Source organism: Neovison vison, chromosome 1 (genome assembly GCF_020171115.1).
Source record: "Neovison vison isolate M4711 chromosome 1, ASM_NN_V1, whole genome shotgun sequence".
NCBI classification, from domain to species: domain Eukaryota; kingdom Metazoa; phylum Chordata; class Mammalia; order Carnivora; family Mustelidae; genus Neogale; species Neogale vison.
The window spans coordinates 58,639,936-58,654,399 of record NC_058091.1 but is presented as its reverse complement, the minus strand read 5'-3'; the positions used below and the strand labels follow the sequence as shown (position 1 = coordinate 58,654,399).

The window sequence follows — 14,464 nt, the reverse complement described above, 5'->3', positions numbered from 1 at the left end:
TAATTGAATTATTCTTAACATGTTAGATTCTCTAACATAGCTATAAGAAATGAACCCATTATCTTAAGCCTCCAATTATTTCCACTAAACACTTATCATTTCTCTAACTAATTATGGAATTGCATTAATTATAAGAGTTTTAAAATTGATTTTCAAAACTGTATAGAGCTATCCATCACCTTGCCTATAAGATTTTAGTGTGGGGTACCTGGATGGCTCAGTCAATTAAGTGACTGCCTAGGGCCCAGGTCCTGATCTCAGGGTCCTGGGATCAAGCCCCACGTCGGTTTCCCCGCTCAGCAGAGGGTCTGCTCCTCCCTTTCTTTCTCCCTGTTTTTCTCCCACTGCTCATGTTTGCACTCTCTCTCTCTCATAAATAAATAAAATCCTTAAAAAAACAATTCAGTGTTATGTCATCCTCTAATAACTATACTTGTTACTTTTCTGTCTCACTGCCTGGCTAGAACTTATACTACCATGTTAGCAGACATCATGTTACGACTCTTGATTTTGATGGAAATGTTTGTGAGCTTTACTATTAATAAATGTACAGATGGTTCAAAATGAATGTTTTGCATCCATAATAAGTACTAGTCCTAAAAGATGACCAGAAATGGGTGTTAAATGTTACTAAATGTCCTGTAGGACTAAAAAAAGTTGTTGTACAGTGCATTTATGCATAAGATCCCCAAATACTGGATCATTTTTGTACTCTTAGGGTAAGTCCTATTTGGTCAGAGCAGATGTTTTTAAAATCTTATTTGCAGATTTTACATTTATTCTCATAACTGACAACATTTAAAAATTTTTGCTTTGGCCATTACATTTTAATGAGGGTTATATAAGCCTCTTGAATATATCTATTTGATCTTTCTGAGCTGTGGAAGTCATGTAGCATGTAAGTAACTATTACATGAACATTAGGAAGAATTTATCAACCTGACAGGCAAACTAGGTCAAAATAACCTTTAGTGTCTTACACACTGAAGGTTTCAAAGTTTATTTATATAGAACTTTATATAGTATTCACTTAAAATTTTCTTATTCTCCCCCGTATCTGCTCTAATATATATTTTTTAAATTTTTCTGGTCACCTAGTAGATGGGCAATTTTCTAAGTGTTCCAAAGGCATTATAGTATACAGCTATACCTACCTTTTGTCTAATGGTCTGTTAACAGTTAAAAGGACCCATGACAAGATAGGACGTATTTCTTTATTGCCACCACCAGTCAGAAAAATTGAAATCCAGTTGGCTTGGCTTGGACCCCATGCCCACCCCAGGACTAGAATAACAGAAGGAAAAGATACAAAGACAGCCCCAATTTGAGTCACTTACCCATCTTTGTGGTCAGGAGGCAACAAGAGAAATGCATGTTAGGCAAAGTCAGTAACTACTACACAATCCCTTTCCCCTAATCCACATCTGTCTTTCTGAATGAAACACACAAAATTCCCTTCCTTGTGGAGTTCATCTTCAAAGGAAAGTCAGACAGACAAAATATAAATCAGAAAGTGATTTAAAACTAAAGTACTGAGGAAATAAGGAGCACTAAGAGGGTAAGACAAGGAGAAATAGTGGCAATTTAAAACAGGCTGGTCAGGAAAAGCCTAAGTGTGACGACAATTTAGTAAAGATCTGAAGGAAGTAAGAAGCAAGCCTTACAGCTTTTTGTAGGAACACTAGCTGCAAAACCCTGACTTGGAACAAAGATATTGGTATGGCTAAAGCAGTGAGTGAGGGGGAGCAGTAAAAGGTTAGGTCAGAAGTAATGGGGACCCATATTAAGATGATAAACCCCTAGAAAGAGAAGCACTGGCTAGAGTCATTAGAGCAGAATAGTAACATGATCAGAGTTAAGAGTTAAATAATTTATCTGGCTGCTGTTTGGAGAATAGATTATAGGGGAGAACGTATAAAAGCAGGGAGACCAGTAAGAAGGCTACTTTAATAAAAAGCTGATGAAGGTTTGCCCCAGTATGAGAGTAGAAGAGGTAGTGAGAAGCAGCCCTCTTCTGGATATATCTAAGGTAGAGCTGATAGTATTTTCTGATAGCTAGATATGTAAAAGGTGAGAAAAAGAAGAAATGGTAGTGGTGCCAAAGAGTCTGGCCTAAGAAAATGAAGGAACAGAATTACCATTTAGAGATTAGGAAGACTAAGGAAGAAGAAAGTCTGGAGAGGAACCTCATTGTGGACATGTCAGGTTTGATATGCCTATCAGACATTCAGCATCTGGATATTTAAATCTGGAGTTCTGGAGGGAGGTTCATACTGGAGATATAAATTTGGTAGTTACAAGCATATATGTGTATTAAAGTCATGAAACTGAATCAGCTTGGCTAGGGAGTGAATGTAGGCAGAGAAACAGTGCAGGAACTGCCCTGGGTCACCCAGTGTTTGGAAGTCAGGTCAGTGAAGAGGTATTTGCATGGAAGACTGATGTAAGTGGTCATGGTAACTGGTAGGCAGCTGGGAAAGTGTGGAGACTCAGAGCACTAGGGAGGAGTGTAACTGATGAGGTCAATTCTACTGATAGGTCCAGTAAGATGAGGACTGAGAACTGTCAGACTTGCAACATGGAGGTCATTGGTGACACTCGACACAGTGTTGGTAGAATGGTGAGATCAAGCCTGACTGAAATGGGAGCAAGATAAATTGGACAGAAAGACAGAAAAATTGTGTAAAAGGAAATGGAAATTAGATGGATTGGTAACTAGGAGGGATGGGAGTTAAATAATTATGTAAAGGAAGGAGGACATCCACAAAAGCTATACCAATACCCTTGAATAGGGGAAAGGAAAGAATCTAAGAACTTAAGTACAAGAATAAGCTTTAGATGAGATTCAAGTTCACCCAGGGAGGAAAGAAGAGAAGGTAGGATGTAAGTTACAGGTGCATGTAGATAGGTAGATGTGATGATGGGTGCTTGTGGAAGTTCTCTTTTGGGCATTTCTATTTTATCAGTGAAAAAGAAAACAGGGTCATCAGGTGAAAGGGAGAATAGGAGAAGAGGAACTGGAAGTTTATAGAGAAATAGGTTTTAAACATTTTCCTAGGAATTGTCCAAGCTGTAAGAACACATTAAGGGCCCCCTGAGATTAGTAATCAAAATAGTTAAAGTAAGACTAGTGAGAATGGCTAGATACTTTTCTCCAGCTGTGTTCGGCTGGGCAGCTACAAGCATCAAAGAGATTATGTCTTTGGGATTTAGACAGCTAAGGACAACAAAGCAAGAAGAGGGATAAGAGAGGGGATAAATGGGTTATTTTAACAATAGGGTAGAGGCTATTTACATTGAGTAAGGAAATGTCCAGGTGGAAATAAAAATTTGTTGGTGGGATTGGAGACTGGTGGAGAATGGGATGCCTAAAGTCAAGATCATGGAGGGGAAACAGTTATTGCTAATGACTAAGTCCACAATATGACTATGAGAAGACTTGGCTGAAGTAGTCTGGGAAACAAAATCATTGAAAGAGAAGAAGTTAAGGCAGTAAGGAAGCAGGGTGTTTGATGGCCATAAAACCACCAAAAATTAAGATACATTAGTCTTGGAGAGGAGGACAGTGAGCCAGGAGCTAAATCTTCAAGAAATGAGAGTGAAGTAGGAATTGGTAGGTGACTACAACAAGGAAGAATATGTATTTTTATCTTCAAGATAAAAAAATTATTTTATAACTATAATAATTATTAATGCTTAATTGCATGTCAACTCTTTTAAGATACTTCAAAGTCTTTGTTATACTTCTTCTATTCTAACTCAAATGTCCTTATTTTCTTTTGCCATCATTGTGAAAAATGCACAAGGGATCCTGTCATTTTTACCAATTTCCTAAAATTTAAAGCTATTTCCCAAAAATATTTCAGGGAGCACCAGTCTTATGGCATATTTGACAACACTGAGGTTATATTGTAAAATACCTTTGAGAAACACCATACACCACTGGCCCTGTTAGATAATCAGTTGTTGGAAATAAATATAATTTCAACTCAGTTTTTTTCCCCAAATTTACATGACCACAGGTCCCTTTCCCATGTAACATCAGTTAATATCCAAAGGAATGAGTATTCCAAGGCATATACTTTGGAGAAGACTGTACTGGAGTTGTCTTCCTAGTGGCCTCAAAACAGGTGAAACTATACCTGATTTGATTCAAACTGATTATGATACTGTCAGAGAATACAAATCCCCCAAATGTTACTTTGTGACAATATTATCCTCCACTGCTAACATGATGAAAAACAAAGCCATCTTCAGACAGTATTTCTCAGAGATGTCCTTGAAATTACCTTAGCATATTTTAGTCCCTCATCAAAATGACAACATATAGAAATCAAAACTAATGACTGCATATTATGGTTCATAACCATACTGGGAACACAGTTTCTTTTCTAAGAAACTGGCCAAGTAAACACACTTAACAATGTAACATGTTTTCAGTTATATAGAGAAAAATTTATTTTCTCAGGTTAAAAATGTTGGTCTAAATTTTCCTACTTCAAATGCTTCCATTTCATGGAATTAAGAAAAAAAACCTACCCATTATTAAAACAGGAATTCTATTTTTTTTCCACTATACAATAAAGAAAAAGTTACAAAAGAGTAAGAGAGTTACTTCCCTCATTTCATCTAATTGTCGGATTCTCACAGGTCAATGAAGCAGGATTCATTTTATCTCACTAGTCAAACCATTTATACCAGTGGTTTTCTCCAGGGTGTTGTGTCCTTCTTAACAGCCACAAAAATGTTCTGTGTGAAGAGCGTGATGTTCAACAGGATGGATGTATATACCTCAGCTCCACAGATGGCACTTTACTGCCACTAATCATAACCCTGGTAGGAAGTCACTCCAAGAAAACACATGGCACTAGCCTAAGATATGTACTCAAACTTCCTCAAAGTAACTACCACCTAATGATATCAGAAAAAGTGAAACAGACCTTAAAATAATGTAGGAATGAATCTTGGAACACCACACCAAAAACTAATGATATATTGTATGGTGACTAACATAACACGATAAAAAAAATAATGTAGGAACCAAATAATAGAGTTTTGCTCCAATTTTTCCTCCAAGTTCTCTAGAAAATTATGCTTATGTAATTAGAAAATATAAAACGTTTGGGGTGGAGAATAAAAAAAATTAAAATATCAACTTACAAATCCAATGAGGACTTATCAAGGAGGCAGAAACAACCTAAAAACAAAAACAAAAAATAAAAATCTTTAATAATTTTATATAACAGTTGCACATGCATTTTTAAATTTTACTGCAATAACTGTAGACTTGTACAAGATTTTGAGAGAGATCTTGAGTATACTTTACTCAGTTTCCCCAATGATAACTTTTCACAAACTAAAGTAGAATGTCACAATAAGTATATTTATATTACTACAATCCACTGGTCTTTTGAAATTCCCCAATTTCATTATGCTTGTTTGTACATGTATTTAGTCCTACAGAACTTTACACCTCATAGGCTCACATATCTATCACCATAGTCAAGATACCAAACAGTTCCATCACCACAAGGATCCCTCAATGTTGCCTTTTTATAAGGATACCCACCCCCTCCCCACTACTTCTTTTTGTCCCTAACTCTTATACATCTATTTTAACATTAAAACAGCAAAATCCATTTGTGAGCAATATTTTTATTGCTCATTTATTTTACTCATTGGGCATAAAAGACCACTATCTAGTATATGTCAAATTATGAATAAAGAATTCCATTTTTCTCCATTAAAGAATATATTTTAAAGGAAAAAAGTCTGAAGACAATTTTTTTTTACTCATTGTTATCACAACAAACTATTCACTTCAAAAGTCAAAAGGTGAAAGGTAAGCTAAGAATATTGTCTGAACTCAGATTCCGTATTTTCAACATAGATTTTAAAAGATTTCCTTCTTTTAGAGCAGTTTTAGGTTTCCAGCAAAATTGAGGGGAAGATTTTTTTCAGTTTCAAGTTCCTTTTGCTCAACTACTGGTATACAGGGAAGCAACTGATTGCCATATATTAGTCTTATATCCTACAAACTTGCTTTAATTACTTATTAGTTCCAGGTTTTTTGTCTGTCAATTCTTTTGGATTTTCTACACAGATGATCAGGTGATGTGAACAAAGATAGTTTTATTTCTTCGTTCCCAATCTGCATACTTTTTATTTTCTTGTCTCATTGCATTAGCTAGAATCCGAGTACATTGTTGAAAAGGAACAATGAGAGATCATCTTGCCTTGTTTCTGAGCTTGATGAAAAAGATTTTACTTTCTCATCATAAAGTATGATGTTAACTGTAAGTTTTTGTAGATATTCTTTATCAAGTTGAGGAAGTTTCCCTCTATTTCTAGTTTACTGAGAGGTTTTTTGTTTTGTTTTTTATCGTGAATGGGTGCTGGGTCATAGCAAATGCTTTTTCTGCATCTATTGATGCAATCAGCTGATTTTTCTTCTTTAGCCTGTTGATGTGATAGATTACACTGAATTTTTTTGAATGTTGAACCAACTTCATATACTTGTGATAATCCCTTTTTGGTCATGGTGTAGATTTCTTCCTATAGATTGCTGGATTTGATTTGCTAATATTTTGTGAGGATTTCTGAATCTAAGCTTCTGAGAGATACTGATTTGTAGTAGTTTTTTTTTCATGCCTTTGCTTGGTTTTCATGTTAAGTTAATGCTGGCCTTACTGAATAAGGTAGGAAGTATTCCCTCTGCTTCTATCCTCTGAAAGTGATTATAAAGAACTGGCATAATTTCTTCCATAAATGTTTGGCAGAATTCACCAGTAAATCACCTGGTCATGGTGCTTTCTGTTTTGAAAGGAAATTAACTGATATTTTTAACAGATACAGCCATGGGCATTGAGTTATTCATAGTATTTTGTTATTATTTAAATGTGCAAGGGATGTGAAATGGTATCTCTTTTATGATATTAATAATTTGTAACCTCCACCTTTTCTCGGCCTCACTAGAGGTTTATCAATTTTATTGATCTTTCCAAAGAACCAGATTTTGGTTTCATTGCTTTTCTCTGATATCTGATCTTCAATTTCATTGATTTCTGTGGTTTTTGTTTTAGTTTTTGTTCTTTTTAAGATTTTATTTTTAAGTAATCTCTATACCCAACATGGGGCTGGAATCCACAATCCTGAGATCAAGAGTTGCACACTCTGCCAAAAGGCAGCTAGGCACCCCTATTTCTGCTCTAATTCTTATTACATCTTTTCTTCCGCTTACTTTCAGATTTTTTTTTTCCTAGTTTCCTAAGGTAGAAATTTAGATTACTGATTTCGGGGCTTTCTTTTTTTAATGCTCTATATTTTCTTCTAAACATCACTCTCTCTGCATCTGACATTTTGATGTCATGTTTCCATTTAGTTCAAAATAGCTCAAAATTTCTCGATATACTTTTCTGACCTTTTATAAAGTATGTTATTCAACCCCCACATTTTGAAATTTTTTTTTAAGATTGTATTTATTTATTTGACAGAAATCATAAACAGGCAGAGAGGCAGTCAGAGAGAGAGAGAAGCAAGCTTCCTGCTGAGCAGAGAGCCCGATGCAGGGCTCGATCTCAGGACCCTGAGATCCTGACCTGAGCTGAAGGCAGAGGCTTAACCCACTGAGCCAACAAGGCACCCTGAAATTTCTTACTTATCTTCATATTATTGATCTCCAAGTTAAATTCTACAGTGGTCTGACAGCAAACAATATAGGATCTTTATTCACTTAAATCTGTTATGTTTTAAGGCCCAGAATGTGGTCTATCTTGGTGAACGTTCCATGTGAGCTTGAGAAGAATATATATTCTATTGTTGTTGGATAAAGTAATCTGAACAGGTCGATTACATCTAGTTGACTGATGGGATATTATGTTCAACTATGTCTTTATTGATTTTCTACCTCTGAGGTCTGTAGAGTGTATAGCATCTTTCTAACCAGAAACCTCTAAGCTCTATAAGCTTACCATGGCATAATCTAGGTATTTTATATATATTATCTCATTTAATCTTCATTACAATTCTACAAGGGATGTGCCATATTATCCCTTTTTGGCTCATCAGGAAATTCAGGCACAGAACATTTTAGTAAGTTGCCCAAGGTCACACAATTAGCAAATGATTGATCCTGACACCGGAGTCCAGGATTTTAGCCATCTAGGCTATATGATCCCTCAAAGAAACCTAGGATGATGAAATCAAGTTATTTTGTGTTATCATTAATTTTTATGACAGTAAAAATTTTCCCAGTAAGTCTTGGTATACAATAGTAATTACTCCGAAGTGCTAATGTCCCTTTTCCTTGGGGTTGCTAAACATAGTTACCTTGACAGATACAGTTTAAGCACAACACTTGTATGGTTATTCTGTGGTTCTTCATTCTAAAACATTCCATAAGACTGAATTTTTTTCATGTTTGTTTGCATGTTACCACAGATACAATATTTATGTTCACATTCACTGTTTTCTTAAATTGTTAAATTCTTAATAGACTATCTGTACAAATAGGTTTGTAAATAGCTACAGAGGAACATGCAAGAAATGCCTTTAATGAGTATGATCATGAGCACAAAGACAATGGCAGGTAGGCTCTACTTCATCAGGTTCTCGTTTCCAGGAGCCTAGATTCTGACACGGGAAGGGAATGAAGACCTTCACTGGAAGGCAGGACCCAGCATCAGAGAATATTGTGAGCACTTTCCTCTAAACTTCATTTACCTGCCAGGAAGATGATATAACTTATTAACCTCCATTAAAGTTTTTAAAATTCTAGGATGTAAAAAACTAACCATTGCCATTCTTAGTTCATGTAACAAAGTACCATAGATTTGATGGCTTAAACATTTATTTCTCCCAGTTCTAGAAGCTAGAAGTCCAAGATCATGGTGCCAGTATGGATGGATTCTGAGGAAATCCTCCTCAGGGCTTTGGACGGCTAACTCCTCACATGGTGGAAAGAGAGCTAGCTAGCTCTTTGTTCTCTTCTTACAAGGGCACTGATTTCATTCATGAAGGCTCCACCCTTATGATCTGCTTACCTCCCAAAGGCCCTACTTCAAATATCATCACATTGGCAGTTAAGATCTCAACATACATCTTTAGGGAGACATATTCAGTCAACTAGAATGACCTTATATGGAGATGAAGACAATACAGTCATCTCTGAAAAACCTCTCTACAAAATTTCACTTGTAAGGGAAAAAATATGGACAGACTACTAAAAACCTATGCAATTCTGTAATCAGAGAACTAGACAAATAATCATGGTATTGTGCAGATAATTTGGACAGCCCAGGGAGGCATCTGTGTGACTGTAGAATGCCTCAGGGGGTATTAAAATGCACAAAAACAGTAGAGTGGAAAAGTTACTGCAGTAGAAATGGAGATGGAGGGCTCAGAGATGGGAGTCTCAAAGCCAAGGAGAGTGACTTCACTGTAATTCTATCAACTCCAACTCAGCTGAATTCTAAAGCCTGCCCACGACCCTGGAACACTTCCCCACTCCTGTTATCTCCTGTTTTCTCTCCTCTCTTCCAGTTGGTGTCCTCACTCCCAATACTTGTACATAATACCTATGTCTCTGTGAACATCCCCACATTATACTCCACTGAAGGGGAAAAAAATTAAGAAAGCTATTGGATACAACAGTTTATCTCTTCAGTGCTAACCTTACAAAATTCCTTTTCTAGCACCAATCAACTCCACCTCTTCATTTAAAGTCTCTTCTACATTATCTCGTTCTCCGTTACTACTAGAGATACTTCTCCCCTACATAGTGAAGTGATCTGTTATTTCCCAACCTTTAAGAAACAAAACCTTCATTAACCTTGCACTGCCCTCCAGCTTCTACTGTATTCCCAGACTACATTCTCAAACTTCTGAAAAAGCCTGAAAATGTAGATAATCCCCATTTCCTCACCTATTCACTTTCCAACCCATTCCCTGGCTCTTATCTCTACCACTCTATCAAGAGATCCTTATCAAGGTCATCAAAGCAATTCTTATTATCCTCATTTTAAGAACCAGGGCACTGAAGCTCAAGAGAGATTACTAGGTTGAGATAGTAAAGACATACCTTCCCTTAGAGATAAGCAAGAGCCCAGGGCTGCCCCAAAGTTCTCTTTTCAGGGTATTAGACTAAGGACTTTATCTTCCAGGGACCCCACCTCCTTCTTCCCTTAGGTCATCTTCCCTACATTAAATCTCAGACTTACTCCCCATAATATCTCATTGTTTTTCATCATTTTTCACTAAGAAAGTATTTTGTTTGATCTATGAATATTTTCTGCAGATCACTTAGTGCACACTATTTTAATTAACTAAAAATAGGTGGTTTTATTCCCTTTGTACAAATAAGAAAATTGTGAAACAAAAAAGTTTCCCAATATCAGACATTTGAGAAGTATCAGAGTCAGAATTTGAACTGAGCACATGGATTCTACAACCCAGGCTGCCTGTCGTCAGGATGGTTAAATCTCACAGCTCTCAGTTTGTCCTTTTACATGTTAACAAGGTAAGAGCATCACTCAGAAATGTGACATAATCCCAATACTTCCATAAGACCAGAAGACATAGGGTTGATCCAAATCTGCTATGAGAAAACATGTAAGAAACTGATTTATAAATCATAATGGGACTTTGTAATGAGAAATACAGTTGTTAAGATATGACACTCAACTTTGGTTACTAGAGCATTTTCCCTCTCCAGCACTATCTAGGAAGCTAAATTAGTTAAGCATGAAGGATGATGCAGATTTGTGTGCTCACCCATATCCTATTCTTTTTTTAAGCACACAGACTTTACACTTGCTCAGTATTGCTCTTAAACCTGGACATGAGGGGTTCATAGCAAATCCTTCCCTCTAGAGTAAGAAGGTCAAGAGTTTAAGGGGACTACCCACCCAGGCCTGGACTCCCCTCCTAGACCATGCTGCAGGTTCCTGGAACCAAGGCGTTCCTTGTCCAAAGAACTTCAAGCCTGATAGTAGGGACTGTGCAGCTCTCTTTCCCAGACCTAGGTTTATAAAAACAGGTTGTGCTCACCAGCACAGAGAATTAAATAGAAACAAAGAGAAATTAAATCTTCTAGATTTTGGCGAGAACTGCACTTCCAAAGAGAACCAGTCCATCAGCTGAAATCTAAAAATGATCTTCGGCTTCTCCTATATGGAAGTACTGGGAAGAAAGGGCTGCTCAGTTCCAAGCACAGCAAATTCTCTACTCTCCATTTCATAAGGAGCCAAGGAAGATAAAAGGAAGAACTCCCCAGAGGGAAGAACCAGAGCCTCTGAAAACAATGAACAAGAAGGTAGAATCAGGCCCCAGGCAAAAAGCATCTTGTTCCCTCAAGGTGTCCCAATACCTGTCATAACGGATTTCAGAACTGCTATGGACCAGTGACTCCAGTGTGTCTCTTATGTTACCCTTTTCTGGAAGGGATAGTTTTACTACATTTAACTGCCTCATTTTACCATTATGTATTAGGTATATATAAGGAAGGTGTGTGCACATATGCACAGAGGGAAGGCCATGTGAGGACACAGCAAGAAGGCAGCTATGTACAAGCCAAGAAGAGAGGCCTCCTCAGAAACTGAATTTGCTGGCACTTGCACTTCTACTTCTAGTTTCCAGAACTGTGAGAAAATAAATTTCTGTTGTTTAAGCTACCCAATCTGTGGTATTCTGTCATGGCAATCTAGACAGAATAATCCAGATTTTCACGGTGAACTAGAATGCTGCAGTAACAATGTGGAAGTGGCTTTGGAATGGAGTAGAAACTGGAAAGGGTTTTGAGGTGCATTATAGAAAAAAACCAAGACTGCCTTAAAGAAATACAAAGTTAAAGGAGATTGTGGTGAGAACTCAGATGTGAATGAAGAATATGCTCTTGGAAACAGAGGAAAGATGATCCTTCCTAGAAAGTGGAAAAGAATTTGGCTCAATTGTGTTGTGTTTAGTAGAAGAGCTTGTAAGCGATGAAATGTTAAGCTTCCAAGTGATGGATGTTTAGCTGAAGAGATTTCTAATCAAAGTGTTGTTGAGGGGATAGCCTGGTTTCTCCCTATAAGCCCTTCTTCTTCTCACTGAATAGAATGTGAGAAGAGAGATAAACTGAAAAGAATTATTAGAAAAAAACAGAAAACCTGAAGAATTGGAAAAATTCTGTCTATCCATATTGCAAAAAATGAGAGAACATGTCCTGGAGAAAAACACCAAGAGTGTGGCTGGACAATGATTCCATGAAGAGATAACCCTTAAGAGAGTTATTATTCAGCCAAATCAGCAGAAGCCAGGAACAGAGATGGGATTATACCAGCAAAGACTCTGACCATTTGGACCAAACAGAACAGAGTCAGGATGAAATAAAGGATGGATTTTGGAATTCTGAGATTGAGCAGGTCTAGACATAGAACTATTTGGCTGCAAAGATGCTTTATTCCTCATGAAAAGAAAAGAATGACCCCAGGGCAAGCCAGACATCCTCACTTCTACTCCCACTACAGCCTCCCAAATAGCACAGCTGTTCCTCCTTTGTTTAAGAGGGTGGGGCTCCATCCTTGGCTTCAGTGGGCCAGACTGCCCCCACTGAGTGCCTCGGGGGTGGGGCCACTGCCTAGTGCTATGCGACCAGAAGGCAGATTGTGAAGCCGAAGAGGCTTATTCTTGGGATTTAAAATCAAATGGAGTTTGCCTTAGTAGATGCTGGCCTTGTTTGGGACCTACCAATCCCATTTGGGACCTACCAGTTCCATTCTATCCTACTCTGCCCCACCAATGTGTTTTGGAACCCCTAATCTGTTTGGTTTCAGGGGTTCACTGTAGGAGAGGAATTTTGCTTCAAGATGAATCTTACTTTGAGTCCCATCCATACCTAATTAATAAGATATTTAATTTCTTAATTTTTTAAAAATAGGCTCCACACCCAATGTGGGGCTCAAACTCATGACCCTGAAATCATGAGACATATGCTTTACCGACTGGCCAGGCACCCCAGATGGTATTTAGATAAGGCTTTGGACTGTAGACTTATGAGCTGATGCTGGAATGGGTTAAGACTCTTGGAGCTGTTGGGATGGAACGAATGCATTTTGCATGCAAGAAGGACATGAATTTAGGGGTTAGAGAACCAAATGTCATGGATCAAATGGTATCCTTCCAAAATTCTTATGTTGAAGCCCTAACCTCCGACATGATTATATTTGGTGACAGGGCCTTTAAAGAAGAGATAACTAAGACTAAATGAGAGAGAGGTGGGACTTGTGTTCCTACAAGAAGAAGAAGAGACATCAGAGACTATTCTCTCTCCATACATGCAAAGAGGAAAGGACATGTGAAGACACAGCAAGAAGCTGGCTATCTATAAGCCAGGAAAAGAAGTTTAGAAACAGACCTGCATAGATGGATGGAAACCATCACTACAACTCAAAAGATGCAAAGGAAATTCTTTTCAAAAAATGATTCTAGAGCAACTGGATTCCTACAGCAGAGAGAGGAAAAAAAAGGTAATCTAGATTCTTATTTCACATCATACTAGAAAGTATTGCAATAAATCATAAAATGGAACACAGGCCTGTGAAAAGAAAATGAAGCTCTTCACGATTGTGGGATAGGCACAGATTTTTTAAATAGGACACAAAACATGGTATTCAAAAAATCGATAAACTGGATTTAGGAAATTGTATTTATCAAAAGACATTATTAAAAGTGAAAACAGAAAAGTCAGACTGAGAAGCTATTTGCAATACACACATTCAATAAAGGACTCTAATTTAAAATATAAAAATTCCTACAAATCAATACGATGACAATGCAAAAAAATATGCAAAAGACTTGAATAAGTACTGCATAAAACATACAAAAGGCTGCTCAACATTAATAACGAAGGTATGGAAAAGAAAACCATGAGCTACCAGCACACATCCACCAGAGGGCTTAAGAAGAAAACTAATAATATCAAGTGCTGGTGAAGAGGTGGAATTACAACTCCCACTGCTGGTGGGAGAGTACCCTTACTCATTCACTGGTGGTTACCTGGCAGAATTTACTAAAGCAAATTCCTGGCTACCCCAGGACTTTAAAATTCTACTCTGACATATACAAGTAAAATACTACAAAACTCACTAAAAGATCCATGTATGACTATTCATAGCAGCTTTGGTTTTTTGTTGTTGGTTGGTTGGGTTTTGTTTTTTTTTTTTTCCCCCCCAGTAAAATTTTATTTTGGAAAAAGTTATTTCCAAGAGAAATGGATCAAATATCCCAGTTAGTTGCACTGAGTGCTAAAAATGTTCATCACCACTTCATAGAAATTGTAGTTTCTCTTAACACAGTATTTAGGATGGACGCATCATGTTTAAATAGTTCAACCTGTAAGCACAGACGATTAACACAGAGACAAAGACTGAGCTGGGGAGTGTTTTATTGAAAGAGGATGCCCGTGACACCATCACAGTCCAGTCAC

At 37.2% G+C, this 14,464-nt stretch overlaps 1 protein-coding gene across 7 annotated transcripts in view; it reads right to left on the bottom strand.

Moving 5' to 3' along the window:
• The window catches only part of PLAGL1 (PLAG1 like zinc finger 1), a 108,206-nt gene that overhangs the window by 42,385 nt on the left and 51,357 nt on the right, over positions 1 to 14,464 (bottom strand). For all 7 annotated transcript variants that reach the window (XM_044247340.1, XM_044247347.1, XM_044247354.1 and 4 more), the window contains exon 2: positions 5,161 to 5,197. The gene's annotated coding sequence lies outside the window, so the exon portion shown is untranslated. The remainder of the gene's footprint in view (positions 1 to 5,160; positions 5,198 to 14,464) is intronic.